The sequence below is a fragment of the Marmota monax genome, unplaced genomic scaffold, assembly GCF_021218885.2.
Source record: "Marmota monax isolate L192 unplaced genomic scaffold, Marmota_monax_Labrador192_F-V1.1 WCK01_AAM20220418_F8-fsc00008, whole genome shotgun sequence".
In the NCBI taxonomy this organism is placed as follows: domain Eukaryota; kingdom Metazoa; phylum Chordata; class Mammalia; order Rodentia; family Sciuridae; genus Marmota; species Marmota monax.
The window spans coordinates 21,453,946-21,481,207 of record NW_026694432.1 but is presented as its reverse complement, the minus strand read 5'-3'; the positions used below and the strand labels follow the sequence as shown (position 1 = coordinate 21,481,207).

At 54.0% G+C, this 27,262-nt stretch overlaps 1 protein-coding gene and 2 long non-coding RNA genes across 7 annotated transcripts in view; 2 read left to right on the top strand and 1 right to left on the bottom strand.

Moving 5' to 3' along the window:
* The window catches only part of Man1c1 (mannosidase alpha class 1C member 1), a 112,787-nt gene that overhangs the window by 10,234 nt on the left and 75,291 nt on the right, over positions 1-27,262 (top strand). Inside the window, exon 1 of one of the 2 annotated variants that reach the window (XM_046469478.2) lies at positions 4,576-4,689. The exons of the other annotated variant lie outside the window; for it this stretch is intronic. The gene's annotated coding sequence lies outside the window, so the exon portion shown is untranslated. Of the gene's footprint in view, positions 1-4,575; positions 4,690-27,262 lie in introns of those variants that run through there. 2 annotated transcript variants of the gene reach the window in all.
* LOC124110263 (uncharacterized) lies at positions 1,713-12,587 on the top strand. 4 transcript variants are annotated; one of them, XR_006857238.2, is made up of 4 exons: positions 1,713-4,049; positions 8,468-8,682; positions 9,056-9,250; positions 10,320-12,587. It is a non-coding gene; the product is annotated as an uncharacterized LOC124110263 (long non-coding RNA). The 4 variants fall into 4 exon arrangements; XR_006857237.2 differs by having other exon boundaries at positions 1,714-4,098; XR_006857235.2 differs by having other exon boundaries at positions 1,717-4,045.
* LOC124110264 (uncharacterized) lies at positions 12,541-17,103 on the bottom strand. The gene is made up of 2 exons (XR_006857240.2): positions 16,853-17,103; positions 12,541-15,537 (listed from the first exon to the last, which is right to left on the bottom strand). It is a non-coding gene; the product is annotated as an uncharacterized LOC124110264 (long non-coding RNA).

The window sequence follows — 27,262 nt, the reverse complement described above, 5'->3', positions numbered from 1 at the left end:
TTATTGTCATATATTTAGTTTCTATATATGTCATAATCTCCACAATACATTAGTATTATTTTTGCATCATTTTAAACAGTTTGAAAAAAGTTTGGCCCATATTTCTTCAAAAATTTTTTTCCCCATTCAATTGATCTCCTTTTCATTTCGACCTCTAGAAACGTAGAAGTTAGATTGCTTTATCTTGTCTTAGAGGGGACTGACTCAACGACTCTCTTTTTTTAAAAAAAATTAAGCCTTTCTCTCTGTGCTTCACCGTGGATCATTTACATAAACCTGTCTTCCAGCTCACTGAATTTTTCGTCTATAGTGTAAAATCTGTTGTTAAGCCCACCCAGTGAATTTTTTTGTTTTAGGTAATTTTTACTTCTAGAATTTCCCTTTGGGCCTCTTGAAAGGTTTTTGTTCTTCTTGAGATGTACCATGTGTTCATTATTGTTACTATAGTTTTCTTGAAATCCCACAACATATTTATAATAGCTTTTTTAAAAGTGCATTATTTCCAACGTCTTTGCCATCACTTGGTCTGTCTCTGTTGACTGATTTGCTTCCTGGTTGGGTCACATTGTTCTACCTCCTAATGTGTCTAGCCATTTTCTTATTCTGTTGCAAACATTGCAGCCTCTACTCTTGAGATTCTTGATTCATCTGCTTTGAAAGAACTTTTCTCCCTTTCCTACTCTTTCCATTTGTTTTTGGATGGGAGACCATCGACTCTAGCCTAGCGCATTACCATTTGTGTAAAATGCAAATAAGCAACATGGTACAGATCTCTAAAGACTCCTGAATCACATGCGTGATGTACAGATCCTGGCATAGTGTAGATATTTAAAGACTCTTACTTATTTTGTAATTGGCATTGGATGAGTGAAATATAATTTTGTGTTGGAACTATGACCTGAATAGAGATAACAGTTCTCAAAAGGGCTCCTTATTTCTGGTTGAGCATCTCAAATTATTTGTGTATTTTTTCTCATCTGCCTTTTTTTTTAAATTTTTTTAGTTGTAGACGGACAGAATGTCTTTGTTTGTTTATTTATTTATTTTTTTAATGTGGTACTGAGGATGGAACCCAGGGCCTCACGCATGCTAGGCAAGAGCTCTGCCGCTGAGCCCCAGCCCCAGCCCTCTCATTTACTTTTAGATATGAGAAAAAAAATAATAGGATTCCCTGATGTCTAGCCCCTTCCACCACTGTGCCTTTCTTCTCAGGATTTTATAAAATGTCAAATATTTTCTCTTGGGCTCCTTAGCTTCAGTCTAATGACTATCTTTTAAATCTTGGCTTGTAAATCCCTACATTAAAAAAAATAAGAAAGACTCGGTCACATAAGCCAAATTTCTAAATTACATATCAGAGGGCGACTGAGTGCACAGGGCTGCAGAAATTTCCAAGTTGCTCTGCGAGATCTGATCCCGTCTCCGCTCAGGGAAGGCTCTGTTGCATTTCAGCGCAAAAACTCCCTTTCATCATATTTCTGTCTTTTGGGACGAGCAAAGGTATTGAACAAAAGTTACGTCTCTTATTTACAGTCCCTCCCCCCCAACCCTGTTCCTGAAACGAGCTGCCCAGAGGTTCACTTTGCCAAGTCAAATGCTCATTTCCTGGAAGATATTTCAGCACCCGACCCCCCCACCCCCCGCGCCTTACTATGCAGAACCCGTGGCCGTCAAGGTTCTTAATTACGAGAATCAATGGGGGAAGAAGGGCATACCTTTCTTCCTTTCAGAACTGGATCTTTTGGAGAACAGCCTCTGAAATATAGTCAATTTTGCTACCTCACAATAGAAGGAAAACCTTCACAGAGGAAGGGTCACGCTTTGGCAGAAAAATAGCAGTTCAGCCCGGAGACTCCTAGCAGGTTCACATCTGGCCTTTCTGGGGGTGTAATTAGGAGAAGGGAAGCAAGGTGCTCTCAGAGGTGGGTGGTGTCGTGCGGCAGCCTCCCTGTAATCGTGCCAGGAGGTCTGTGTCTGATGGTTGATCCTTGGGTAGCCGAGAAAGGTTCCATTGTGGCGTCAATCCAGATGGAGAAAAGGGAGGGAAACATCATACGTTTCCCGCGATCAAGCCCTGGGTTGGGTTTCAGCACAGTATAATTCCCTGAGCTCTCAATGCGTGCTCTTCAACTTGGCTCCCGTGGGAACAGCATTCCGGTCTCTCAGCCCTGGAATTCAAAGTCCACGGGTATGCTAGTGGGGGTGTTAACTCCGTACCACCCCCTGGGTTTTACGTGGAAGAATTCCCAGGGAGTCTGCCTTGAAGGAAAGTGTGGCCAGGCTGGGATGGTGCCCACTCTGCCCAGGACAGATCAGGTCGAAAATTCTGTGTGTGTGACGTTCATTACAGAGCCCTAGCATCCCATTAGGAATTCAGCGGAGCTGCCCAGCAGCCTCATGGCATGTAGGTCATGGACCACAATCCTGGTATTAGCTGACCGAGCGGAGACCTGGAGCAGGGAGCGACCAGCTCCCGGCCTGAGGAGTCGGTATTGTGAGGTGCAGATTTGGACCTCGTCTCCTGCTCTGAGGGTGGTGCCCTTCCTGACATCAGCCAAAGACTGATGGATGGAAATTTAGAGGAGGAGCTTTTCCCTTTGAAATGGAATAACAAATTGTCCTGGTCTGGGTCAGTATTCAATGAAATGATTCATTTCTTGAGAACAGGAATTCTAACCTTTTTTGCCATCTAGAATCACCCAGAGGACTTTACAAAGTACTGATGGCCAAGTTCCTCCTATGAAATCAGATACGGAGTGAATTGTTCTGGGGGGCAGCCTGAGCGGTGGGATTTCACGAGCTCCCAGGCTGCTCTGCCTGGGCCTGGGCCTGGCCATCCCTCCTTTCTGGCTATCATTCCCTTTTACCCCCTTACGGGAGGGGTTGGGAATCTTCTCTCGTTGAGCCGCACACCAGGATTGGGTCACAGGAAAGCCGGGGAAAGACTCAGTTAAAACTGAGTTTTCTGGAGTTGAGAGAGCATATACCATTCCCGTAATCAAGAGAAGCTGTGGATTTATTAAAACTTTTAGAAAAATACTGAAAACGTTCACTTTCTCCAGAGTCTCAGGTATACAGTGAGCTAAAGGAAAGGCACAGATGAGTCTGGGCCTTCAGGTAGTTAATGGAGCAGCACTGTCACGTGCCTGGGTCACTTCCTGCCACACAGATCCTGGAGGTAGGGAAACATTGCTTAGCTGTATAAATATTTGCTTGTCCCACCTAAATCTTTTTTGGGGGAAGCAGGCAGGACATAAACAGCTGAAATGAAAATATTTGCTTGTCCAGAAGTATATTTCCCAACAGGCCTTGCCCTCCCTCCTCTGGCGGCCTCTGGTGCTTTCCAGTTAACAGAGCGGCCTTTGCACGTTGCTCTCTGGGCTCACGGAGACCCTGCGGGCAGCAGGGCAGGCTGTTATCTATAAAATCGAACCTCTGACGGATGCTCAGGAGAAAAGGGATATTGAAGAGGTAAAAGAGCAGAACCCGCTCCCAGGTGTCGCGGCTCAGTGCGGCGGTGTGCTGGGATTTTTATATCACATTCGCTCTGCCAGGTGCTGACTGACAACCTGAGAATAGCGGACCTGGCTTGTTCAGATCAAATCTCTCCAGACCACTTCTGGTGGAAGCTGCAGGAAATGAGAACACGCTGTAGAATCACCAGAGTGTCTCTCCCAAGGCTTCAGGAGGGTCCCCCACAGAGCTCAGTGTCTGTGCAAGGAACCCGTGAATTCTCAGCCTTAGCCAACTTGCTCTCTTTCTCCGGTCTGTCCCAACTATTTATTTCTAGCAAATTCTTTGGCTGATGCAGCATGTAAAACATGTCCTATTGTCCTACATTGATTGCATCCCAAGCCTCCAGGGGTGGACCTTCAACCTCAGAGCACGCAGAGGTGGACTTCAGAGGAGAGATTTCCCTCTGCCGTTCAGCCCCACATTGAACCGAGCTTCCTCGGAGCTGCTGGCTGCAGGAAGCAGTGACGATCATGGAGCCTGGCAGATGGCTGTCGCTGTGGTTTCCTGGAGGCCTGTGTGGGAGACGATTGTTTGTATATTGGTTTTCATTTCTGTGTTGGTCTGATTTCTCATCTTCCTGAGGTACCCAGATGCTACAGTGATAGATTGATTGGAAGCGACTCATTTGTCAGGGTTCCGTGGGGGATGTGGGCTCCCTTCTCGTGTGCAGTGGAGTCTAAAATGTTTAATTAGATGCCAAGGCATTTCTGCCCGGCTCTGCCTCTGTCACTTCTCCCAGGTGGATGCCACTCCCTGAGCGAGAAAGGGACAGGGGGCTTTCTGGGCTCACTCACCTTTCCCGTCCCCACTCACTGCAGTCCTCACCTGCACCTCCTTTTAGTTGCTTTTGGTATGTGGCCCCCCCACCCCCCATCATTTCTGTCCTAGAAACCGCCTTCAGGTGGCTGCTGGAATTTGTAGAGCTGTTATGTGTCGGAAACCAGTTGCCAAACAGGTCCGAACCAGACCCGATGGAATAATGCGGTTACACTGAGAGGGACGTCCCCTCCCTGCCACTTCTGTTTTGTTCTGGGTCAACTTTTCCAGGGGACTGACTTGTTCTTATGTGTGGCAGGCAGTGCCCTAGTCGGGAGGATGTAAAGGGGAGGCTTCTGCCCTGCGGGGCTCTAGCGTCTCACTGGGGTGCTGAGGGCCACGCCAGGGAGGTGCCAGGTAAAGTGGGAAGGAGGACCGGGTGAGCCGGGGGCTTGGGGACAGAGGGGGATTCAGGGAAATGTGGTCCAGGCTGGGGTGGTGAAACTCCACCAGCCGAATGCGTGCGTGGGTGTGGGAGGTGACGGGTAGAATGGCCCACGCTCTACCTGGGGCAGGGTGACACCCGGAGTGGGGTCGGTGGGGCGTCCTGGGAGGGGAGATGAGTTTAATTCTAAACTTAATAAAAATGAGATGCTTATGGAATTTAGGTGGGATCATCTAGGGGGTGGCTGGCACGGGGGCTTGGGCTGGGTAGGGCCATGGTGCAGGTCTCCTATCTAGGAGTCATTGGGTGGCATGTCTGGGCTACAGGTTCAAGTGTGAGTCTGCTGAAGGAACACCTGGACTGGGAGGCAGAGGGGCCAGAGCCCCTGGGGACACCAGCGGTTTGGAGAGGGACCAGAGGTTGGGGAAGTGGGTGAGTCTGGAGGCGGAGACCGAGAGGCCGCTCTAGGTCAGCCTCTACTTTCCTTTGACTGGCTCTCTGCGCTTGGTGGCTGCCAAGCATCTTTCAGCCTCCCGAGGGGCCTGCCTGGTCTCTGCTCCTCACGCCTTTCCCAGCTGACCGAGGACAGTCTTCGCTGGCCACAGGCTCCTGAGCTTTCCTTCCTGGCTGCCTTTGTGGAGCAGAGTCACTTGCTAATAGTGTATCAGGAGTCACATGGGACTCTCCCAAGGACAGCCAAGTGCCCTCAGCCCTCTGCTTCTCACCCTGGGATGGTCACCTGACTGTCCTGCTGGCCCGTCGCCTGGCTTACCCCTGTCCTGGCTGAATGTGCAGAGCCAAGCCTCCCTTGCTATGTGGGAACAGGGCCAGCTGCGTCCCCAACCTGGCCGCACACTGAGGAACCCAAGGGCCTCTCCCTGGGGAGGAAGGAGGAGCCGCACCCGGGGGAAGGCAGATTCTGGCTTCTCGCTGTCCAGGAGAGGAAGACATGGTAAAGTTGGCGTCCCCAACCTGGCCGCAAGTAGGCAGTGGCCAGAATGATACCAGCACCGTCTCAGCTTGTGGCCGGAACCCTGCGCTTGAATGGCGCCTCCTCTGGAAACGAAGCCCCTCACGGTAGAATCAATAGGCAAAGTCCCTGCTGAAACTGCCACGGGGGGATGTCCCGGTACGCTTACACCCTGGCCGCCCTTCCTCAGTTTCTCCTGATGTCACTGTGATAGAAGCTGCCCAGCCTCCTGGGCCCAGTGTGGGTCTCAGAACAGGCCCTCGGCTGGGCACTTGTCTAAGGAAGTCCTCAGAGGTCTGCCACCAAAGCAGCCCGTCCTGCAGCACCCGGGTCTCCTGGCGTCTCCCGAGTTGCCCAAAGCATTCCGACTTTGTGTTCAGTGGCTTGGGCATCTTGAGGTCCGACTGTTAAGGTCTGCTCGTCCCCCGGGGTGCTAGGTGAGATGAGGACGGTGCTAGTCACTTGGGTTATCTCTGCAGAACAGAAGAGTGACTCAGTGGACACTGTGTTCTGCAGCTGCTGTTGGGCTGCCCGGCCTCCTCCTCCCTCCATGCCTGTCCCTGCAGGGTCTGTGCTGGCCGGGGACCTGGTGGCCGTCTCACCAGCTAGGCTGAAAAGCATCTGACTCGTACGTGCTGGTGGTGCGGCCCGAGCCAGTCCTGGACTTGGCTGCTCACAGCCAGCCCCTCCCCACAGTCCTGGTCTTTGCAGACCCCAGTGTGGCTTTAGCTAAGGCTGCAGCAGTGGCTGGTGGCATCAAGTACCTTAAAAACTGCTGGGAGAGGTGGCCTGGCTTGCTTTTTAAATACTCATGAAATCCATCACTTTGAAGTGTCCAATCCAGTGACATTAGTGCATTCACAGTGTTCGGTGACCATCAGTTTTGTCTAGATCCAGAACTTTTCCTTGGCCTCAATGGAAAGCCGGGACCCATTGGCAGTCCCGCCTACTCCCCCACCACAGCCCTGTCCGCCACTCATCTGCTTTGTGTCTGTGCGGATTTTTCTCTTCTGGTTTTTATAATAATAGATGGGGTCATGTTATATGTGGCCTCATGCTATGTCCAGGGTTCACCTGTGTTGTAGCGTGTCAGGGTTCTGTTTCTGTCGTGTCTGAATGACACTCCGCTGTGTGGAGGGGCCCTATTTTGAGCTCCTTCCATTGCTGAACATTTGGGCTATTTTCACCTTTGGGCTGTGAATAATCCCTTTGTGCGTGGCCTTGTGCGTGTTGGGGTGGACATCTGTTTTCAGTTCTTTTGGGTCCATGCCCAGGAGTGAGATTGCTGGGTCCCAGGGTGACTCTCTGTAGCCTATGGAGGAGCCGCCAGGCTGTTCTTCACAGAGGCCGGAGCATTTCACCTCCTCATCAGTGGCACACGAGGGGAGGTGGTGGCTTTTGCAGCCGTGCGTGCTAGCACTAACTTGATGCCACCAGCCACTGCTGCAGCCTTAGATAAAGCCACACTGGAGTCTGCAAAGCCCAGGACTGTGTGGCTAGCACTAAAGCAGTTACCTGGCGTGAGCCTCCATGGGAGGGTGGCTGGGACTTGTGGCCTAAGGAGTCTGCAGGGAGGGGACACAGGGTCTGAGAACTCAGCTGGAGTCAGAGAGTTGCTGAACAGTGCAGGGCCCAGTCCCCAGGTGCCTGAGCCCCCTCCAGTTTGGGGGGAGTGGGATGGGAAGGCAGGTGACCTGCATGGAGACGGCTTTGAGGTGGCTTGGACGGCGATCCAGGTGCTACCGTGGGTGTCGGGTGTTTGACCCTGAGCCCGGGTGGCAGCAGAGAGTCCTCCCCAGATGGAGGAGGAGAGCCCAGAGGGAGGAAAACGCCCACAGGGGTGAGGGTAGTTCACGGGGCTCCAGAATGGCGCTGCCGGGTCCTAACCCCATGCGAGGCCCTGCCCTGAAGCCAAGGCAGCTCGTTGTTCCCACGTGGGCCTCCGTGCAGAATTAAGTGCTCCAAACTACCCTTGAAGATCTCTCACTTGGTACAAAAGCCAAGATTTAGCTGCTCCTGTTTGCTTTTTATTGGAGACTTCTTTTCTTCTAGAAGCCAAGGTCTAGTTTGAGTGGAAAAGGAGTAATGGAGAATCCAGAGGTTTGGCACAGGGCTGAATCGCCTCTGTGTGCCCTGGGATTAGGGTGAGGGTTGGTGTGTGTTGGGGAGGACCTGACGGGCTGGCGGCAGAGCCTCCGGGTCTGAGAAGGGCTGCGGGGCTGTCCTCTTATCTATTGCTTGACTAGCTCCTGTGGAGACCGGGAGCCAGGCCACCAAGAACCCACAGCAGCCCCAGCTCCACACAGCGACGCCGGGGTGGGCATCTGTCAATGCACCAAGCTCTGGGAGCCCAGCCTGCACCTGGCAAAGGTCTCCTTGGAGGCACATGAGCCGAGTCACTGCCACCCCGTAAGCAGTATTAGAGTTTAGCAATGGTAGAGTTTAATGCTGATGCTTCTATATTCCCTGCCTCCTTGGAGCATCTGGTAATCAGGAAGCATATTCCCAGTTCACAGATTGAGGCTTAGAAAAAGAGTGGCTTTCAAAGTTCCCTGATGAGGCAGAGACAGAACTAGGACACACATCTGGGACTTCTGGCTCCAGATTCCGCATTCTTTCCGTTGTGCTTTACTTGGGGAAGCTCTCCGAGATCGGGGCTAACCTTCTCCTGCTCTCTCTGTTAGAGCAGGGGACAGGCTTGGGCTCCTGAGGTGCTGGGAGCCCAGGGACGGACCCGGGTCATATCTGATGCTAATGCAACCGGCTTTCTCTCTTGCCAGGCTCTGGATGGACATGAGATGGATCTGTTTTCCCCGGTCTGCTGAGGCCATCTTGACCCCTGGCTGTGCCCCCATCTGTCCATGCCCCTTTCTGGGTAGCAGCTTCCCAAAGAGACGAGCCCTCATCCGAACTCTGCTCACATTTCTGAGTCCAGCTTGGGTTCTGATGAGGCCCAGTGAGCGTCTCCTGCTGCAGCCCCAGCTCTCGGCAAATGGTAAACTCTACTTGAGGGCAACATTCAATTATGAAAATCTATTTCTCTTGCCACATTCAAAAAGTCTCCTAATGTGCCTTTGTGCACACACAAATTTAGTGACACATCACTAAATGTGTATGTGGTTGCCATGGAAATGTCTCTCTTCTAACATGGCATCCTAAGAGAAGGGAAGTTGTCTTTGTAAAGTGAAGCAGAGCAGAACTTGGCTAATTGTCATCACACTAATCCCCAAACTGTCATTCTTCCCTGACTACCTGTCTCCTACTTCCCGTCAGCGACTTAACAGTAGAATCCAAATCAGCGGGTGGGGTCTGGGTCGCTCGCATTTCCTCAGCAATTTCACGAGCACTGTTCTTAACCCTTGTGCCAGGCACGTCCCAGGAAGGAGCCCAGGCCATCTTGATTCGAGTTTTCCCCTGGAAGCGTAGAAAGTGTGCCTTCCTGCACCGCCTGGCACTCGCCACTCACGAGCTCTCAAGTCTCAGAACTCTTGGCACTGCTTCTCTGCAGAAAGTGCAGGCTGAATAGGTCTCCTGAAGGTGCTTTGTGATTTCCACCAGAGACGGTGAGCCTCCGTTTTTGTAATTGTGACAGGTCCATGATGTGACTGCAGATAGAACATGCCAATTTCAAGGCACTTTTTGAATTTCAGAAGTGCCAAATATTTTCTAATGGCGGTAGAGAGTGCGGAGAAAGGAGAAGGACCCCAGAGACCCGAGTCTGGCGGGACGCCTCTGGCCTGCCTGGCTTGCTTCGGTGGGACTCCACCTCGCTCTGCCTTTACGGCTCCTCTCGGCTTTCCTGACTCTCCCCCCTGCGGGCAGAGGAGTCCCTGTAGCTCTGAACTTGACCAGCAACCTCTGAGGGGAACCCCTGGTTCACACTGGTGGTGGAGCTGTGCTGGCCTCCCCTGGTTCAGGGCTCAGTGGATGCTTCCGAAGTTCAAGTTGTGAGTCTGTCACCAGATTCTCAGGCAGGATTCAGAGGCCAGTCCACTCGTGGGCATGTTTTCTCTTCCTGGTGTCCATCACATGTGGCCTCTGAGCTGGAGGGTCCCTGGAGGCTGAACTCTGTGCCTCTGGGGGGTCCCTCTTGTTCCCTGGAGTCCTGAAAGCCTGCTGGCAGCCCGTCTGCAGCTGCCCTGCATCTGGTGGAAGAATCTGGATATCTGATATCTGTGAACTGCGGGGCCCTGTTGCTTTCCCTACTGAGGATTCTAGGTGGTTCTGTCTTGTCTGGGGCTCCCAACAAGAATGTTGGCCACTAGCCTGGCTGAGTTGCCAAAGCTGGGCAGTGGGGTCCGAACCAACTTTGGACTCTCAAGTCTGGGGCTGGAAATGCCGAACACCCCCGTGTCCACAGCACTATATCCCTGAGGGGGTCTCCTTTTAGCAGGGGCCTGAGGAAGGTTTTTTCTGCTACAAGAAAGAGTGACCTTCTTGCTTTGACCAGTCAGGTCCTCAACATTATTTCTTTTCTTTTCTTTTTTTAAATACCTTTATTTTGTTTATTTTTATGTGGTGCTAAGGATTGAACCCAGGGCCTTGCACATGCCAGGCAAGCACTCTGCCTCTGAGCCCCAGCCCCAACCCTCAACACTATTTCTTACCCAATGTTTTTTCTCCTGTTCTCAGAGGATTGCTGTGGCCCTGGCTCAGCCTGGGCTGGGACCTTATGGAACTTACAAGATTGACAAGAACCCAAGGGAGCTCACCAGCTCTACCCAGTCAGTGCTACGTGCTCCCATGCTGAGGCCTGCTGGGGACGCACCGGCTCTGCAGGCCACCGCCGCTCCTGACCATGGCTCCAGGGTTGTTCTGAGCTTATCTCAGGGTCTGTGTTGGGAGCTCATGACCTCTCTCCAGAGAGACCAGGTCAGACGTTGCCTGCTTAACTCTGGCCTCTCCAGGCCTGAGTCTCGACCCCAGCAAGAGACACCTAACTCTGTTGGGGACAATATGGAACTTATCTTCGATATATTATGCTCTGAATTCTCTCTCCCTGCTGTTTTAGGCTTTGATAAATCTACCGAACGTGGATGTATAAGTGGCTGTTAGAGAGTTAGATGTCCCTTTTTTGCTCCTGGCTTACACAAGTAAATATCAATTTAGTCCTTATGGAAGGAAAATAAAGGAGACTTGGTTGTCTCCTTAATCCACAAACCCTATAATTCTCACCTGGAAAATCTGGCTCTCCTATTTCAAATCAGTTTTAATGGCAAAGGCTGAAGAGAGGCTTTATTGCTCTTATCTGAACTTATTTTTAAACTCGTCTCTTTACTTGTTCATTCGCTAAATAAGATCCCCCTCAAGGAGAACGAGAGGGGGTGGGCTTGGGAGGAAGTTTGGGGACAAGTGGACGGGAAGCTTGGGGTTGGAGAGATTCCCACCCAGCGGAGACCAGAATGGGGTTGGGGGTGGCCACAGCTGAATTCTAGAAGCTTCCTCCTGTCCTTTCTTCCTTCTCAGAGGGGAAGCGGATGGACTGACCCTTGCTAGAGACGTGACAGGGAGCAACTCAGCTGCCCAGAAAGACGACAGCCTGCCCAGGGGAGCTTGCCTGGCTCTTGGGTTGTTCTTTAAGCCATTCCGGGGGCCTGGGACAGTGGCTATGGGCTGCTTACGCCCCATAAGTGGAAGCTGGGCAGGGTCCTGTCCCACTTTATCCTCCTGATTTGTGAGCAGCCCTCCCAGCAGGAGGCAGAGGGCAGCCCGGCACCCTGGACCCGCACCCCTCAAAGAGACGTCTGGCCCTTCCTGTGTCCTGGTCTGTCCCGCAGGGGACACCCTCTTCTCACAGGGAAATGCCCTCCTCAGCAGAGGCTCGTGGTGCCTGGCCAGCTGCTCATTCTTTAGCCACCATCAGACCTTGTGGCCTTAAGTGGGCATTGTGGTCACCACTCTGGAGTGACCGGAGGTCACATATCAAAAAGAAATCATCACGTTCCTCATGGGGACAGATGTCTTCAGGTGTTTCCTCAGACAGGTGGGCTGTGGGGTTGAGAAAAGTCACCAAGTCCTGCTCCACCTGAGGCGTTTAGGAACATGGTCCCCCGTTAATGTGACAGTTGCCCATTAGGGGGGAAGGGAGACCCTGCTGCCTGCCCGGCGAATCCCACCTGAGCAGGGTCCGGGGAGGAGTCTGGGGACCCCGCAGGCCTAGCTGGTGGCCCTGCTGTGTCCACTGGCACCAAATGTGTTTTCTTTGTGACTGGGCGGGTCCCGGCTCCTCCCCCTCCTCCAGGTCTGACCGGCTGACCCTGACCGCCAGGCACTCCCCGAGGCTGCTCGGGGGACACTCTTCTCCCGGGGTCTGAGCAGCGGGGCCTTAGCCCTGTGTGGCCCAGCAGAGGCCTCCCTGACTGGAGGTCCAGGCCGCACCAGGGACCCTGCTCAGGACAGCTGCTGCCATCCTGGTGGCTGTTGGGAAACAAATGGCTTCTCCGAGTGACTCTGGGACTCGTACTGCTCACTGCCAAGGAAGTCTGCTCTGAGCAGTGCACTCGCTCCCTCCTGGGAAGTGAGACTCTGCTAATGGGCTCTCAGGTTCTGATCCAGCTGGCACCCGGCTGCTCCCACCCCCAGGCTGGACGGCCCCCAGCACCTACTCGGGCACGGGGCTGAGCTGCTGGCAGCTCGTGGCCCACGGCTGCTCTGCCAAGACCGCGCCCGCTGCCTGCCTCCAGCCTCGTCACCCTTTCCCCTGCCCTGGCGGGCCTTGTCACGAGGCTGTTCCTCTGACCCAGAGCCGGGGCCACCCACCGGCCTGCAGCGGAAGTCACTTAGCCACAGCCTCAGTCTCTTTTCCTGCACAGTGGGTGACAGCAGGACCCTTGGGGTTGGTGTTTACACAGAATGCCTGGCACATAGTGGGCGTTTAATAAAGGTCAGTTTCTGTGGTCACTCGGTGTTGGATTCTTGGTGAATGTTTCCCGATGCTGCTGGTCATAACCTGGCTCCCCCAGGGGCCCTCGTAGGGAAACGTTCTGCACTGTGACATGACTACTGCGGACCCCTCACAAATTCCTCCTAAGTGGCTGGACTGTCACCCCACTCCGGATGGCAGCTCCACAGACTCTTGGTTTTTCTGAGCCCTCTTGGACCCTACAGGTGAGAGGGTCCTGGGCAAGGGGCTGTGTCAGGGAGGGTGTGGACCTTAATATCTCCTTCCCCAGAATCAGGCTCCTGTGGCTCAGCCGTGGCTTCTCCCATGTCCGGCCTCTCCTCTCCCAGGGGACTTTTGTCAGTGTTTGGAGATATTTGGGTTGTCACAATGGGAGATGCCATTGGCATCTAGAGGGTGGGCGCTGGTAACACTGCTCAACACCAGACTCTGCAAAGTCCAGACTGTCCTTAGCACCACACTGGAGAGCCCCCGATCTGTTCCTGGCTGGGCAGTGAGATAAGTCTGGGACTTCCTGGGTTATAGGAGCAGCATTATCCAGACAGGTAGCCCTTTGTATCCTCCAGCCAGGAACCCAGAGTCACTTATCTCCATTAACCCCCCTGAGCCTTAATTTCCAGTTCATATACACAGCAATACTGGGGGTCACCTTTACAGATGAGGACTTAGCAAAGGCTTGATGTCTTGTAGAGACTGTTGTCTTAGTGGACCCCAGGCGCCTGACTCATTGCAGAGGGTAAGGCTGTGTGAAAGGAAAGCAGACCTGACTTTATTTGGGAGCAAGTATGAGCTGCTGTCTGGATCCAGACTCTGGAGGAAAGGCCGTCCCACAGAGCACACCACTAATGGTCCTTTCTGTTCGCGTAGCAAGCTTTTGCTCTATCTGTTGGTGGCTTTCCTGGAATGGCTGCGTTTTTGTCAGATGCCGTGGAACGTAGTCCGCTCACATCGAACCTGTACATTTTCCGTGTTTCCAAAGTGCTGTGGAGTTCTCCGGCACACATGCTGTCTGTCCTCTGAGAATCAAAGTGGCTTGAAACAAAGTGAGCCTCGTTGGTCCGAAATAAACCATCTTGTGAGCTGGGCTATTTTTAAACTAAGGCAAAACTTAGAACACAGCTCCGACTGAGTGCTCCAGCCTGCTTCGTCCCCAGAGATCCTGGAGGAAGGAGTTAATGTCCTGCGTGATCCTGGGCAAGTCCTCTTCACTTCTCTGGGTTTAGGTCCCTTGCCGCGGCAGCCTCTGCAGCCCCTCTCTGGGTCCCCTCGATCTTGGGAAGGAGGCTCCTGTCGAAGAGGCTGCTCTCCCAGGGTTAAAATCAGCCCTTCCAGACGGTGTGGGCGAGCTGAAGAAGTGACCCTCTCTCCTCGCCTCTGCAATTACGCATCTCGAATCTCGGATGCTCTTGAAATGCCAAATGACTAGTTTAGTTACCGGGAAACCGGCCGACACTTGTAGTTTAAATCTCTTTTCTTGGCTCCAAGGGAGTGAGCTGAGTTTGACACATACAAATGGAAAACTGTTCTCTGGATCTTTCCTCTGGCCCTTGGGGACAGGAGGTGATCAATGTGTGGGGCAGAGAGGGCTGGTTAGAGGAGCCTCTTCCGTCTGCCTCCTGGTTTCTCTCCTGGTGTGTCAGCTTCTGATCAGGGAACTGACGTCCAAGGCTGTTGGACAAAATCTCCTCCTTTTTAAAACTCTCCAGAAAATGCCAATTTCTTCCCCCCAGGGACTTGTTCCCGGGTTAATAGGAGGGCGTAAAAGAAGGAACTTTGGTCCCCAAACCTCAATTTCTCCGATTATAGTTGGATTTAAAGAAGACAGTCTTGTCCTTGAGTCCTTGAGCCTGATGGTGTGGCACCGCAGCTCCCCAGCCGGGCAGGTGGGAGGGCCACTGCACCTGGCCACTGGGTCCTCAGCAGTGGCTTCTTTTTTTTGGGGGGGGGAGGGGGTTGTTTCCCAATGGACCAGACAGTCCAAAGCTGATGGGGGTCTTGGGTTGAGATTATCATATCTTTTTCGTTTTACTTTAAAAAACATTTTTATTGACGTCACATTTGTGCAAATTTAGGGGGAATAGTACAATGATGCCACGTCTAACAATCACGTCGTGTCTTTTCAAAGATACCATTTCATAATGTGTCTTCAGGTCCATGTGACACCTTCCCCAGGGCTACTGATTTCCCAGAAGTAGCTTCACTGAAGTATTAGATGAAATTCTCCGTTTCATAGGGTCAGCCTCACATCTGGGATAAATAAGCCTGGGTGTGGGTCCCCCCTGGGGTCTCCCCTCCTGCAACCCCGTGTGTCCCTGCTGTATTCCAGGCTGTGCTAACTGCAGCAGGTCATTTGAAAGCACTGTGAGGAGCAGAGCATTGAAGACGCCTGGGTGGTCACGCCCACGCTGGCATCTGGCCGGTCAGGCAGGAGCCGAGGAGGCCAGGTGGAGAGATGACCAGTCTGGGCCTTTGCCAGGCAGAGGAGAGGCCTCAGGCCTGGGGTCCCCCAGGAGAGGGCCCTCCAGCTTCTGCTGCAGCCTGTCTGTCATCCTGCTGTCATTGGGCTGCCAGGGTCAGGTCCTGAGAGCCCTTTGGGAGGAGTAAGGGAACTTCCAGACGCAACAGACTGTCCTCACTAGTGCCTTTCCCGCTGCCCCGTCAGAGGCTGGGGAGAGTGGAGCAGGGCCAGCCTGAGGGGTGAGGTGCTTAGGTCCCAGCGAGGCTGCAGAACAAGGCCCCGGGGCTGGACGGGTGGCGCCGGCCTTGCCCAGCTTGCTAAGGTGACTCCCCGTGCGCACGGGCGATTTATGCTCTTATTTCTCTTCAGCAAGAAATAATTTCTTGCTCGTCTGCCCCCGAAAGACCCAGGGCTGACACTTGAGGTGCTGAGAATTGAGTAGCTTGTTGTACTTTGGTTCTATTTATGTCCCTTTTGGGGGCTTGGGCCGCCTGTTGACAGACACACAAAAAAGAGATTGATGCAGTCAGAGCCGTGGAAGAGCAGGAAGGCAGGCGGGGGCGGCGGGGGGGGGGGTGTGTGCCCGTGTCGCCCCCGTTCCCCCAGGGGCCTTGTACCAGTTATCACTGGCTGCCGCCGCCTTTTATCTGCCACCTGCACTGGAAGGACAGCACCCACGTAACTTGTCCCTGCCACGGTCCAGGAAAATAAGCTCCAGCCACCACCAGCCGTGGGATGAAAGCAAGTGGTTGAACGTATACAGCCTGCCCTGGCGGCAGGGCCCACCCCTCTAGGGGCATCACGTCCCTGCCCCTGGCGACCTCTGACTTTCCCGCCCCCGCCTCGGATGGTCTGCAGAGGGGACCATATCCCCTGCGCCCAGGAGCACCTGGCCCCACTCTGGGTGGCCTCGCAGATGTTAGTAATCCAAAGCCAAGACTCGGTGATGCGGGTGGCCGGTCCCATCTGCTGCTCATCGTCTCCGTGGAGCTGGGGGACAGGGATGGTCACTCTGTTTTTACTGTCGAGGACCGAGGCTCAGGGACGTTATACAACAGTGGCAGAGCCAGGATGTGACCTGCAGAGGGACCCTGGGATGGCCCCATGAGGGTGAAGAGGGGCTTGGGGCTCCACCAGGGAGGGAAGGGAGTGGCCCAGGGGAGGACATGGCTGCTGCTCCTTCAAACTCCTACTAAAATTCTGTGTCTCCCCTGAGGCTCCTCCGGCCGGCTCAGCCTCTCCTGGAGGCTTTTTTTCATTCTCTCCTTTGATCTTTAAAGCAGGAAGTTGACTTCTCTCCAGATGAGGAGGCTGAGGCTCAAGGGACTGCCTTGTCCAAGCTGTTTTGTGAATGGCCTCCACCCCCACCCCCACCCCCTTGCCAGTGATCTCTGCAACCCCTAAGTCCCAGGCTGCTGTGGAGTGGACGGGTCCTGGGCTGTGGCCCGGAGTAGCCAAGGCTCATGTGCTCATTCCCGGCTTGGCCCAGGCCCCTGGCCCTGCCAGCACTTCTCATGCCCCTGGGTCACTCCCAGTCTCCACACGCACATTCCATCAAGTTGACTCCACAGAGAGCCTGTCCTGCCTGGGACAGGCTGGGTTATCTGCAGCCTGCATCTTTCAGCCAGCAGCATAAACAATGCTGGCTCGGCCAGGCTTTTCCCAGCAGGCAGGCCCCTCGTTGTGCCTGAGCCCACTGCCCAGGGCAGAGGCATCAGGAAGAGCGGAGGCCCCTGCAGGGCTGGGCTGAGGCCGCTGTCTCCCAGCGCCTGGTGGAGGGGCCTGCCTGTGAGGTCACCCACTTACCTGGGCTCTGCCCATTTTAAGCACAAGTGGATCCAGCCGGGGACTTGGGTAGGAGGAGGTCCGGAATTGGTTCATCTTGTTGCTGAGCCAGAGACAAGGGCAGTCTCCAAAGTCAGGGCTTCTCCACTCCAGAAGGTTTGCCTCCCGGGCCACCTCCCGGGCCACCTCCCCTGGCCCACTGGAGCCAGCATAGCTCCTGGCCCTACTCCTGCAGCACCCTGGCTCTGCCCTCCCCTCACCTTGGACCTTGAACTATGTCTCACTGCTGATCTGCTGGGAGCTTCCGGTGTGACTCTGGGGCCAGTTTTCCACATGAAGCTTCACTCCATAAAAAGCGCAGGGCTGGATGGTCTCTCTCAGACCTCCAGAGGCAGAGGACACCTGGCATGCCCTTCTCTCCAGGAACCAAGCGGGCCTGGGAGCACCTGCAGCAGGACTCTTAGAGATCCTAAATCTAAGGGGAGAATGTGAGGCCCCAAATATAATTTGGAAGAAATCTTTACTTTTTAAATGGCAGAAGTCACATGCTGTACATCAATGTAGCTTCCTTCTGACTTCTGATTGCACGGTTCTGGGTGAGTCCGTTTGATGCTGTGTCTCCTGGGATCCTGCCTTACTGGATCCTGTTGGATACACTCTGTGATATGCTAGAGCTGACTCCGGAGAGCTAGGAATTTTGTGAGCTGATTGTTAAAAAACAATCATTATTTAAAAACCAATTACATCAATTTACCATTCAGTAAATTACATTAAAAACAAGGGTAGTCAATATTCAAAACTCACCCCTTCCTAATTGTTTTGGTACATTTAGAATGTATCTGTACACACAGATTGCTGTGGATATGCTGTGGTGCACCACTGCATACACTGGTTGTGTTCAGTGACATCGTGTTGGTAGCTAGAATTGGGCTGTGCTGGGAATATTTACACCACAGAAATTGGCAAACACTATAAATCCAGATTTGATGTTTGGTTTTGATAATGGTCCAGACTTAAAAAGCAATGGATAAGCTAGGCAAGGTGGTACACACCTATAATCCCAGTGGCTCAGGAAGTTCAGGCAGGAAGATCACAAATTCAAAGCCAGCCTCAGCAAAAGCGAGGCGCTAAGCAACTGTGAGACCCTGTCTCTAAATAAAAAATACAAACTAGGGCCAGGGATGTGGCTTGGTGGTCAAGTGCCCCTGTGTTCAATCCCTGGTACCGCCCCCCCCCCCAAAAAAAAAGAAATGGATAAAATTTTGATAAAAATATATCATGTACATAGCACAAAATAATTGAAAAAAGATTCTTCTGGTGTTCAAAAACTACTATCTTAAAGAAGTGCTTACATCGCTGACAAGCAGATGAAGTTGTGGCTGGTTTTGTTATTTCATTTTGGTCTTACTCATTACAGTAAGTGAAAGTATCAACCTGTGTCCATCCCCGCGTCCCCTGTCTTGGATTACCTGTGCCTTTGCTTCTGGCTGTGACCTCAAACCATTGTGCCCTGGTCCCCTTGCATTCATTGTCATTTATTTAGCCAAATACACATTCAGTGAGTGCCATGTGCCACGCTCCCAGGACAGGGCAATGAGCAACACAGACACGAATTCAAATTCTGTCCTAGTGGAGAGAGTGGGACAAAAAACACAATAAATATGTCACCTCCACGTGCTTATTTGCAACCTGTCACCTCTCTTCTTAGAGGCACAAATGACTCCTCTGTGTCACGATCCCCCCCAACCTAGAATAAGCTGCTGTCTCCACCCCGGTCCCATCGTCCAACCTCACACTGATGGGGACGAGTCTCAGCTTGAGGGCCGGGTCTGGGCAGAATCTGTGTGACTGGCAGGAACTTGAAAGGATGTTGGGGTGAATATCCAGGGTGCCCCGGGGAAGGAGACCAGTAAGAGGGCAGCAGAACCCATTATGTCTGGGAAGGGGGGGCACCCGCTGCCCCTCGAAAGCTATGTTGGTGGCTCTCCGTCTGTGTGGGGGGTTGAAGGAGGTTGGAGACGAGCCCCCCACATCCGAAAGAAGCTTAAAAACAAGTTTAATGGAAGAAACCCTGCGGGGTTGCCTGCTCGCCCTCTTACCCGCGAGGGCCGCTGCGAGCTCCGGCTCTGGCCTCTGTCAAGCCCCGTGACCTGCGTCTCTCCCCTAGAGGAATTTTCAGACTTGCCGGGTGGTTTATGATCCACATGGCTAGCCAGGGTTCGAATGTTCCGGAAGCCTTCCTGTCTCCCTGGAATCTTGGGGCCCCACAGGGAGCTCTGCCCCCCTTTCTGTGTTCTCCTGTTTTGCAGTTTGTGATCACTGTGTGTATGGGTGATGGACGTCTGTCCGGAATGTCAGCCCAGGAGGGCAGGGACCCACCTCTGTCTTGTGCACAGGGCCTGGCACGAGGAAGCCCCAGGAAAGACTTGTGGAATAAGTCAATAAAATCAGGGGTGAGCCTGGGGAGTGGGGCGGTGAGTGGGGAGGGCAGGTCTCAGGGCATTGGAGGAAGAGGCCGTCACCAGGAGGAGGCAGCCTTCTTCTTTGGCATCCAGCAGGTAAAGCCAAACCCCTTTGCATTTGTCCAGGCCCAGCCCAGGCATGGCCTCCAGGGTGCTGCCTTCTGTCCCCCCTTCTGACCCTCCTCTATAGAGAGGCCTCTGCAGTAGAGCTTTCATGTGAGTCTCAACATTGTCTTGGGTCACAGACTCCCGTCTCCCTGTCACTTAGCACAGGCGCGCTCACACAGGCACGCGAGTAAGCACGCACCTCGTTTAGGTTTCAAGCAGTTCACGGCTCCCTGAAGCCCACCCGTCAACTCCAAGTCAAGAACCCTGATTTAACAAATGATCCCACCGGGCTGGGGCTGGGGCTCAGCGGTAGCGCGCTCGCCTGGCATGCGCGCGGCCCGGGTTCGATCCTCAGCACCACATACAAACAAAGATGTTGTGTCCACCGAAAACTTAAAAATAAATAAATAAATAAAATATTAAAAAAAAAAGGAATGTAATTGAGTCCGGTGGCTGATTGGGTGGTTCTTGGATCTTCTTCAAACCCCCAGAAAGGGGTGATCAAGGGCCTCTGCTCCCTCAGAGAACTAGGTTACGCCTCCAGCTCTGCAGCAAGGGACCCAGCCAGGCAGCCCATTGTCCTCGCCACCTCCAGGGTCAGCGATCAGCACCCCTTGTCGGGGCCCATGTCCTGCTCCTTACTGCCCACTCCTACGTCCCCTCAGAAGGTGGCAGATCCTGAGCTTTTAGTTTTCAACTCTGAAAGCTTCATTTTCTTTTTTGCTTCTATTTTAATCCCTGTTTTTCACGCTAGGGCATTTAACAGTGTTGATTTTTTTGATACCAGAATTGTTCAGAACCATTGGGGGGAAACAACCTACAGTACCAGAATTTGCTTGGAAAACAGTTGTCAAGGAAATAGAATTTGCAAAACATTTCCTCCCGGGAGAGTTCTCTTTCCACGTATCCCCGCGTTGAGCCTTGTTCTCCTGTGTGGTCGAGGTAGGCGCAGCTACCATTGGCAGGTCATTTGTCTCGCCAACAGCTAATTAGGAATTAAGGCCCTGGCTGGCATTTTTTACGGCTTGGCCGCCGATGGTGGTCCAAGTTCAAGGGCAGTGCATGGGACCTCTGAACTGTTCCTGGGCATACAGGGGTGATTTCTTGGCCCTGGCTACGGATAAGGGAAGGAATGGGATTCTGGAAACGGGATCAGCCCGGAGGTACCTGATACACGGAACTGAGATCACAAACACATCTTTCAGTCCCAAGAAAAGGTAAAGGCTCTCGGGGCAGGGGCAGCGTGACCCAAGGCCCTCACCTGAGGAGACACTGACCTCGTGATTGGACGAGCTGGCCACCCAGACTCCAGCCAGTGCTTCTCAAGAGAATCTGTGATGTAGACAACGCCGTGGAGCATGCGGATGGCTCAGCTGTGAGAGGCCCTCGGGGCAAGGCTGGGGCTTTGTGTCATCTGTGAGAACTTAGTCAAGGAAGTGCTGGCCCTGTGAGAGCTCCGGCCACTGACCCTGGAAGGTGGTTAGTTACAGACCTCTCCACTCCCTCCCGTGAAGGTGCAGGGCCCACGGGGGGACAGTGGGAGAGTGGCTGTGGAAGGCACAGAGATGGCCCCGTCTCCCCATGATCCCCCTCTGTGTTGGGATCTATTGTGTTTTCGGTCATTTTTAATTATAAAAGCTATTACTATGGAATGGATTATCAATGTGATTCATTCGTGTTGCCTAGTAACATCTTTTTATGTCCAAGACACACATGTTTCTGTAGCACGGGCGCAAGAAGTAACCTCCCTCTCTCCCAGCCATGGTGCAAAAATCCGGAAAGCCCAGCCAGTGGGGTGAAGAACGGACCCGGTTTGGTACCAGCCTAAGTCTTCAATAAGGCTTGGTTTTAACCGATGTCCTTCTTGGCTAGATGCCCATCCCCAGTAGCGACGCAGAAGAACTCTTGGAAATGGCGAGCCGCACTCTGCAGTCCCTTGGGATGACATTCTGTCCCATTATGGACCAGTCTCGACCGGGGGGCCCTTTCTGCATACCCCTGCCGCCTGTGAGAGATTGTGAATCTGTAGGTTTTTGACAATTTCCAACCCAAGAAATGATGGCTGACGGAGAAAGTGGGGCATTAGCTGGATATTGCAGGTACAGTCTGTTGGCACCGCTGTGAAGCCAGGTTATCGCCTTCATCCTGCTGATTTTGAAAATGCCCCATTAAGGAAGAAATGGCGGCAGAGTTATCACCAGAAGTACTCAAAATCATTCCCTTTAAAGGTCACACCGGTGGAATTTTCAGATAATTCCTGGCATTGCTGTTTGATTTTTTTAAAGTGGAGAAACAGCTGCTCCAACCCTGCGGGGAGGTCATCGGCTGGGCTTCCGCTCTCCAGAATGTCTGCGACCCCACCAGAGGGGTCATCGCTTACAGGTGATTACAGCCCGCATTGTTCCCCTACACTCTTGAGATGGACTGATTGGCATATTTAAATCTCATCTCCCAGGCATTTGCTAATTATCATAGCCTGGATGAGGGGGGAAAAAGCACCCTAATCAAATGGCTGTTAGAGATGCTTCACATTTTAAGCGTTTGCTGGCTTCATGGGAAGAGAGGAAATGGGCCTCTGATTTTTCTCTGGTTCTTTCTCTGACCTCAAGAGGGTTTAAACTTTTCATGGTTTAAATAGCCACAGCTCCTCCTCTCTCTCGGGAAACATTTTCGCATCTACATTCTTCATCATTTTGCATCTCCTCCATCCTGACCCCCTTTCTCACCGAGTGACTTCCCAGGCGGGAGGGAAGCTGTTGAATCCCAGCTAATGAGGCTCATTTTTTTTTCATTCATTTTAAGTGGGCCCAGGCCGGCCCACGGTCAGGTCAAATCCGGGCTCAGACAGTGACTCACGTCCTTCTCGGGTCCATAAGCGAAACACCAAGTCCACTGTGGCAGCGAGAGGCGTCTCTTCCTCCAGCAAGAGCAGCCCCTAAGGTCCGCAGCGGAGCAGAGACCACCCTCATTAGGAAGGCCCGCAGCCAGGGGACGAGGGGACCCCGATGCATGCCACCCCCACCGTGGCCGGCCTGACGGATGGTTTTATGCACTGGCGCTTTTCCGTCACTGTGCCCAGAACTGGGAAAACATGACGGTTTCCCCCTTGGTACAGAAGGTACAGCTGTCCGTGAGAGAAATCTTGCCGAGGCCCTCTCTTTTACAGGAAGTGTCACGAGGAGCCTGTCTCTGGGATTTATGGGAGAGCCCAGGGAGCCATCGTCCCCTACAGTGGTGCCTCCAGAGCAAGTGCAGGAGAGAGAGGTGGTGGAGGTTTGGGGGCATCACCTGTCGCAGGCTGTCCGTCCAGGGCTCCCTTCTCTGGAAGGGTCTGCTTGGCCCACGGCGGCGGGAGCTGTCATTTCCTGCAGCAGGTTCTCAGGCCCCAGCAGGGAGCCCCAGATCTAGAGGTGGCTTGGAAAGAGAAAATCCTGGTGCCCTGGAAGGCAGGGCCCGAGAGGCTGTCTGCAGTTCCGGGGAGTCGGGGGCGTGGAGGAGAGGGGACCTGAACGTCCAGGCAGCCGCAGGCCTGCGTGAGCTTTGGTTCTGATTTTGATTCTGAACAATTCAAAGCATCCGTGGAACTCGACTGAATCCTCCCGGCTTTCCTCCTCCATCCTGAGGAGAGCTTTTCTGTTTTCATAGTTAATTGTCCTTTGGTCCTTGTGTTTCCGAGTTTCCAGATCAAATGGCGGGATGTCTCACTCTCCCCCGGGGACCAGGTGATCTTTTATGATCTGTTGCCGTCATCCTTTCAAGCAGCGTCTGGGCTCAGCCCCGGCAAAGAAAACTTCCCGAGCGTCCCGTGAAATCCAGTCCTGGAGGGAGCGAGAAAGCGCCGAGCCTTGTGGGAATCCAGAGTGCCACGTGCCCCTGCGCGCCCTCCGTCCATTTCTTTCCTAGAAAAATGGGGAGAGAACTCCTCGAGCTGCCTGATGAATGCAGACTCGGCTCCGTAGGAGAGCGACTCCAGGGGCCCGAGTCATTTTGTGTGGCATGTGTGTGGCGGATCTGGCCATTTACTGCTTTGGCACTCTCTCTCTCACCGTGGACGGGTGACCTCTGTGGGTTTTGCAAGTCTTTCTAGACAAAAAAAAAAGAGGGAGAGAAAATATGTACTAAGTATGTTCTTTGGAATCTGCCCGCGGACCTCAGAGGAACAACAGGAGGAGAGGCGTTTCTCAGAGTCTGAATGGAAAGCGGGATTTTTTTTCCCAGATATGAATAATTCAGGTGTCAGCTCCGCTGTCCTCCCAGAGGCCTTCCCTGCCCTCCCGAGCTCAGTCACTCTCCCCCCTTTACCTTCCCTTTGCTGGATATTGCTGACCCCCTTTCAGAGCCGCCTGCTCCTTACTGTCTGCCTGTCTGTCCACCCCGGGATGCAGAAGCCATGACAGGGACGCGGCCGGTGCTGTATCCTGCTGTACACAGCTGGGCCGGGCTCAGGGTGCATAGTAGGTGCTCAGTGCGAGTCTTCTGAGTGGAGGCCAGGTGCTGGGGGAGTTGGAAAAGGGACAGGAAGAGGAAGAGGTTGGGTTTGTCCAGTCCCCCCCTCTCCTGGCTGTGAGCCTCGAGTCACCAAACCTCCTGAGCCTCCGTCCCTCTATAAGATGGGCTTAAACTTGCTTCCAGATAGCCCAAGAGGCTTAGCTGAGATAAAGTCTGACCACATCTGGCACAGGGACCGACGTAGTCAGGGATGGCTCATTCTGGGTCTTTCTTTGAGATTCTCTGATTGGAGCAAACAGAGCCCTTCTCCTCCTGAGTGCCAGGGCTTCCCGGCCTCCGCCTCGGTCCAGGATGGACTCTCTGAGGAGAACCCTGCCGCCCTCCTTTGGGTCCAGGGAGCACCCCGAGGACGTAGGCAGTTCCGGGGCTTCTGCCCGTTCCTCTGTCCCCAGGCTTCTCAAGAGGCGGGGACCCTGGGAACTAGCAAGCAAGGCCCTGACCTCCTGGCCTCCTTTCCCTTCCTCAGCCCAGGCCTCGTGCCAACCCCAGGGGCCCTGAAACACGTCACCTGTGCCCCTGGCTGACACAGATGCCACCAGGCCATCAGGCTGGACCCAGGGCGTGGATCACTGCTGGCCCACCCCAGTCCAGGCTCTCCGCCGAGAGCTTCCTGCCTCTCTCACCTCCGTGGCCGCGGCTCTGCTGGGGCAGCCTTGAAGCTGCGCCCCTTCCTTCCAGCCACCGGAGCCTTCAGGGAGCGGGCCACGGCGGTTTCTTGGCAGCAGCTCCAGGATGGGCCGCCTGGCACCGGGCAGCAGCCAGTCCTCGTCCTGCTTCTCCGTGTGCCCCCCACTGCCCGGAGGTGCCCGGCCCATGTTGTGACAGGGAGGCGCCTGGTGTGACGGACACAGCCCTCAAATCAGCCAGACCCCGGCTTCCCCAGGCCTGGCCGCCAGCTGCTTGGCCACACGTGTTAGGAACAGGAGGCTCCGATCTTACCCTGGGGACCGCGGTGGGAACGGGCTCCCGCCATGGGGGAGGTGCCGTCATGGTGCCGGGAGGTGCCCTCTTGCACCAACGCCTGGGCACGTTATTAACCCCCAGGATCCAGCTGTTCCATCTCCATAATGACAAACAGCCCCTGCAGGGGGAGCTGGGGACGTGAGCACCTGGAGGACCTCACCAGTGTGGGACCTGCTGTAGGTGCCCAGGGGACGTCCAGCGGGGGTAACAGAGAAAAGGAAGTCTTCAGACTGAGGGCGCCCCCAGGAGCAGCCCCTTGGAGGCGGGGGTACAGTTGCCCCGTTGTGTGAGAAGCAGGGGGCATCCTGGCCACCAGCACTTCCTGTGACAGCAGGACCAGTGTCTCGGTTTCCTCTCTTGGAATTCTGAGAGTAAGGACATTAATTTTACAAGATGAATGTGAAGATTAGACGAGAGGAGGAATGAAAAATCTGGCTGTGTGTAACATTACTGTATCACTCTTTTGAAACAGATGAGAAAATCGAGGCACAGAGAGGTTAAGTATCTTATCCAAGGACACACAGCTGGGAGAACTGGGGTCCAAAGCCACGCTGCCCATTGCTGTGCCCAACCTCCTCCCTAACAGCGCCTCCCAGAGGTGTGGTGAAAACTGCATGCGCCAATGCACACATTCGCAGTGGGGTGTTTGGCGTTTCATAAATGCCTGCCTGTAAAATGGGGGTGACAGCCCTCACCCTGGTAACTCTCAGGTGACCAGAAGGCTCAGTGAGGAAGGCAGAGCCGTTGGGAATGCTACATCCGCTTGCACCAGGCGGGCTGTAGACGACATTTTCCCATCAGGCCTGTTGGAACCCACGTGTCCATGAGCCGAGGTCCTCCCCATCCATCACCTTTGACCCCACCCCTAGGCCCCCTGTCCCCAGCTGACACCCAGCCTGTGGTAGAGGGGGAAGCGGGGAGACCCCTCATTTGCAGTCAGGGAACCATCTAAGTGTGCTCCTGGCCGGTGACCTCCTCCTGTCTGCTGCAGGCCCAGCAGCTCACCAAGAAGGGCTCAGGGACAGGGACAGGGACGGGGGTGGGGGGGGACCTTGCCCTGCGGGCCTCTGTCAAATTCCTGCTGAGTACATTAAGGCCACTGGGCAGGGAGGGCTTCTGTCCCCCTTTCTCCACAGCCCCCATGACATGAGCAGCCAGGGTCCCCTGTGATGCCACCAACCTAAGGCATCTAATCAATATGTATTTATGGAGGCCTCCGTGTGCCGGGAACTCCGCTAAGTGCTGGGGACAGCGGTGAGTGGCCGAGCTACCGCTCGGGGAGCCCGTTCTGGTGGGGAAAATGGATGCTAATTAATGAGTCACGATCCTTGTCAGAGTTCAACTTCAGTAAATCTCCATGACGGGGGTTCAGCCTCGTCCAGGAGGATGGTCCAGGAGGCTGGGGAAGCAGCCGCGAGGCTGAGGCTGAGGGGAGTCCAGCAGGCAGGGCGGGGGCTGCAGGCACAGCCAGGCGGGGAGAAGCAGCCCGGCCGGCCGAGTGCAGGGCTCCTGGGCCTCCTTCAGGAGCTGACCTTGTACCTGATGGAATTGTGGCGGGTGTGGGGTGGAGTGCGGATAGGAGCGAATTTGCATTTCCCATAATCACACCTGGCTCCTGTGTGGGGCGTCCTGTAGGAGGCCAGATAGAAGGCCTGGCCTCCACTTGGGGGGCTGCTGCAGGAGTGCCATGGAGACAGATGTGTTTGGGATTGGGGTGCCAAACCCCAATGCTGGGGTTGCAAAGAAAAGTGGATAGAGAGATGCTGAGTGGGTGAGTTAATAGGATAACAGGCACCTTGGGCCGCTGTTTATTGAGCACATAGCCACCGTGCTGAACATTTTACAAACGTTATCTTTCTTCCTCTCGAGGTTACTAAGAGGATTAAGGAAGTATTCCTGTTCTTTCAGATAAGGAAACTCAGACCCAGAGAGATTAAGTCACTCACGCGAGGCCACACAGGTGTTGGCCTCTGGTGTGAATGCTGGTTCTGATCCGGCAGGCCTCGGGTGGGGCCTGGGGTGCTGCATTTCCACGGGCTCCTGGCTGGGGGTGCCCACCTGCTGCTCCCCAGACCACAGCTGAGCTTAAACAGCACCACCCCCACCCCACCCCCTGCTCACACTCAGCCCTGGCGCCTTGGGACGGTCACAGATGGCCTGAATTTCTGAGTGCTCGAATCTGGACCCCACAGGCAGGATGTCCCGGGTCCTGTCACATTTGCCTTTCAGTCGCTCAGGCGAGTCTGAGAGCCAGACGCGAGGAGGTAGCAGGTCCCTTTTCTCGGCCTCCTGCAGTCCCCAGTGCAGACCCCACCCATGTTCAGCAGCTGAACGGGAGTCCAGGGGTCGTGGGTGCTCCTGGCCTCGTCCACGGTCCCCGTCAGACCAT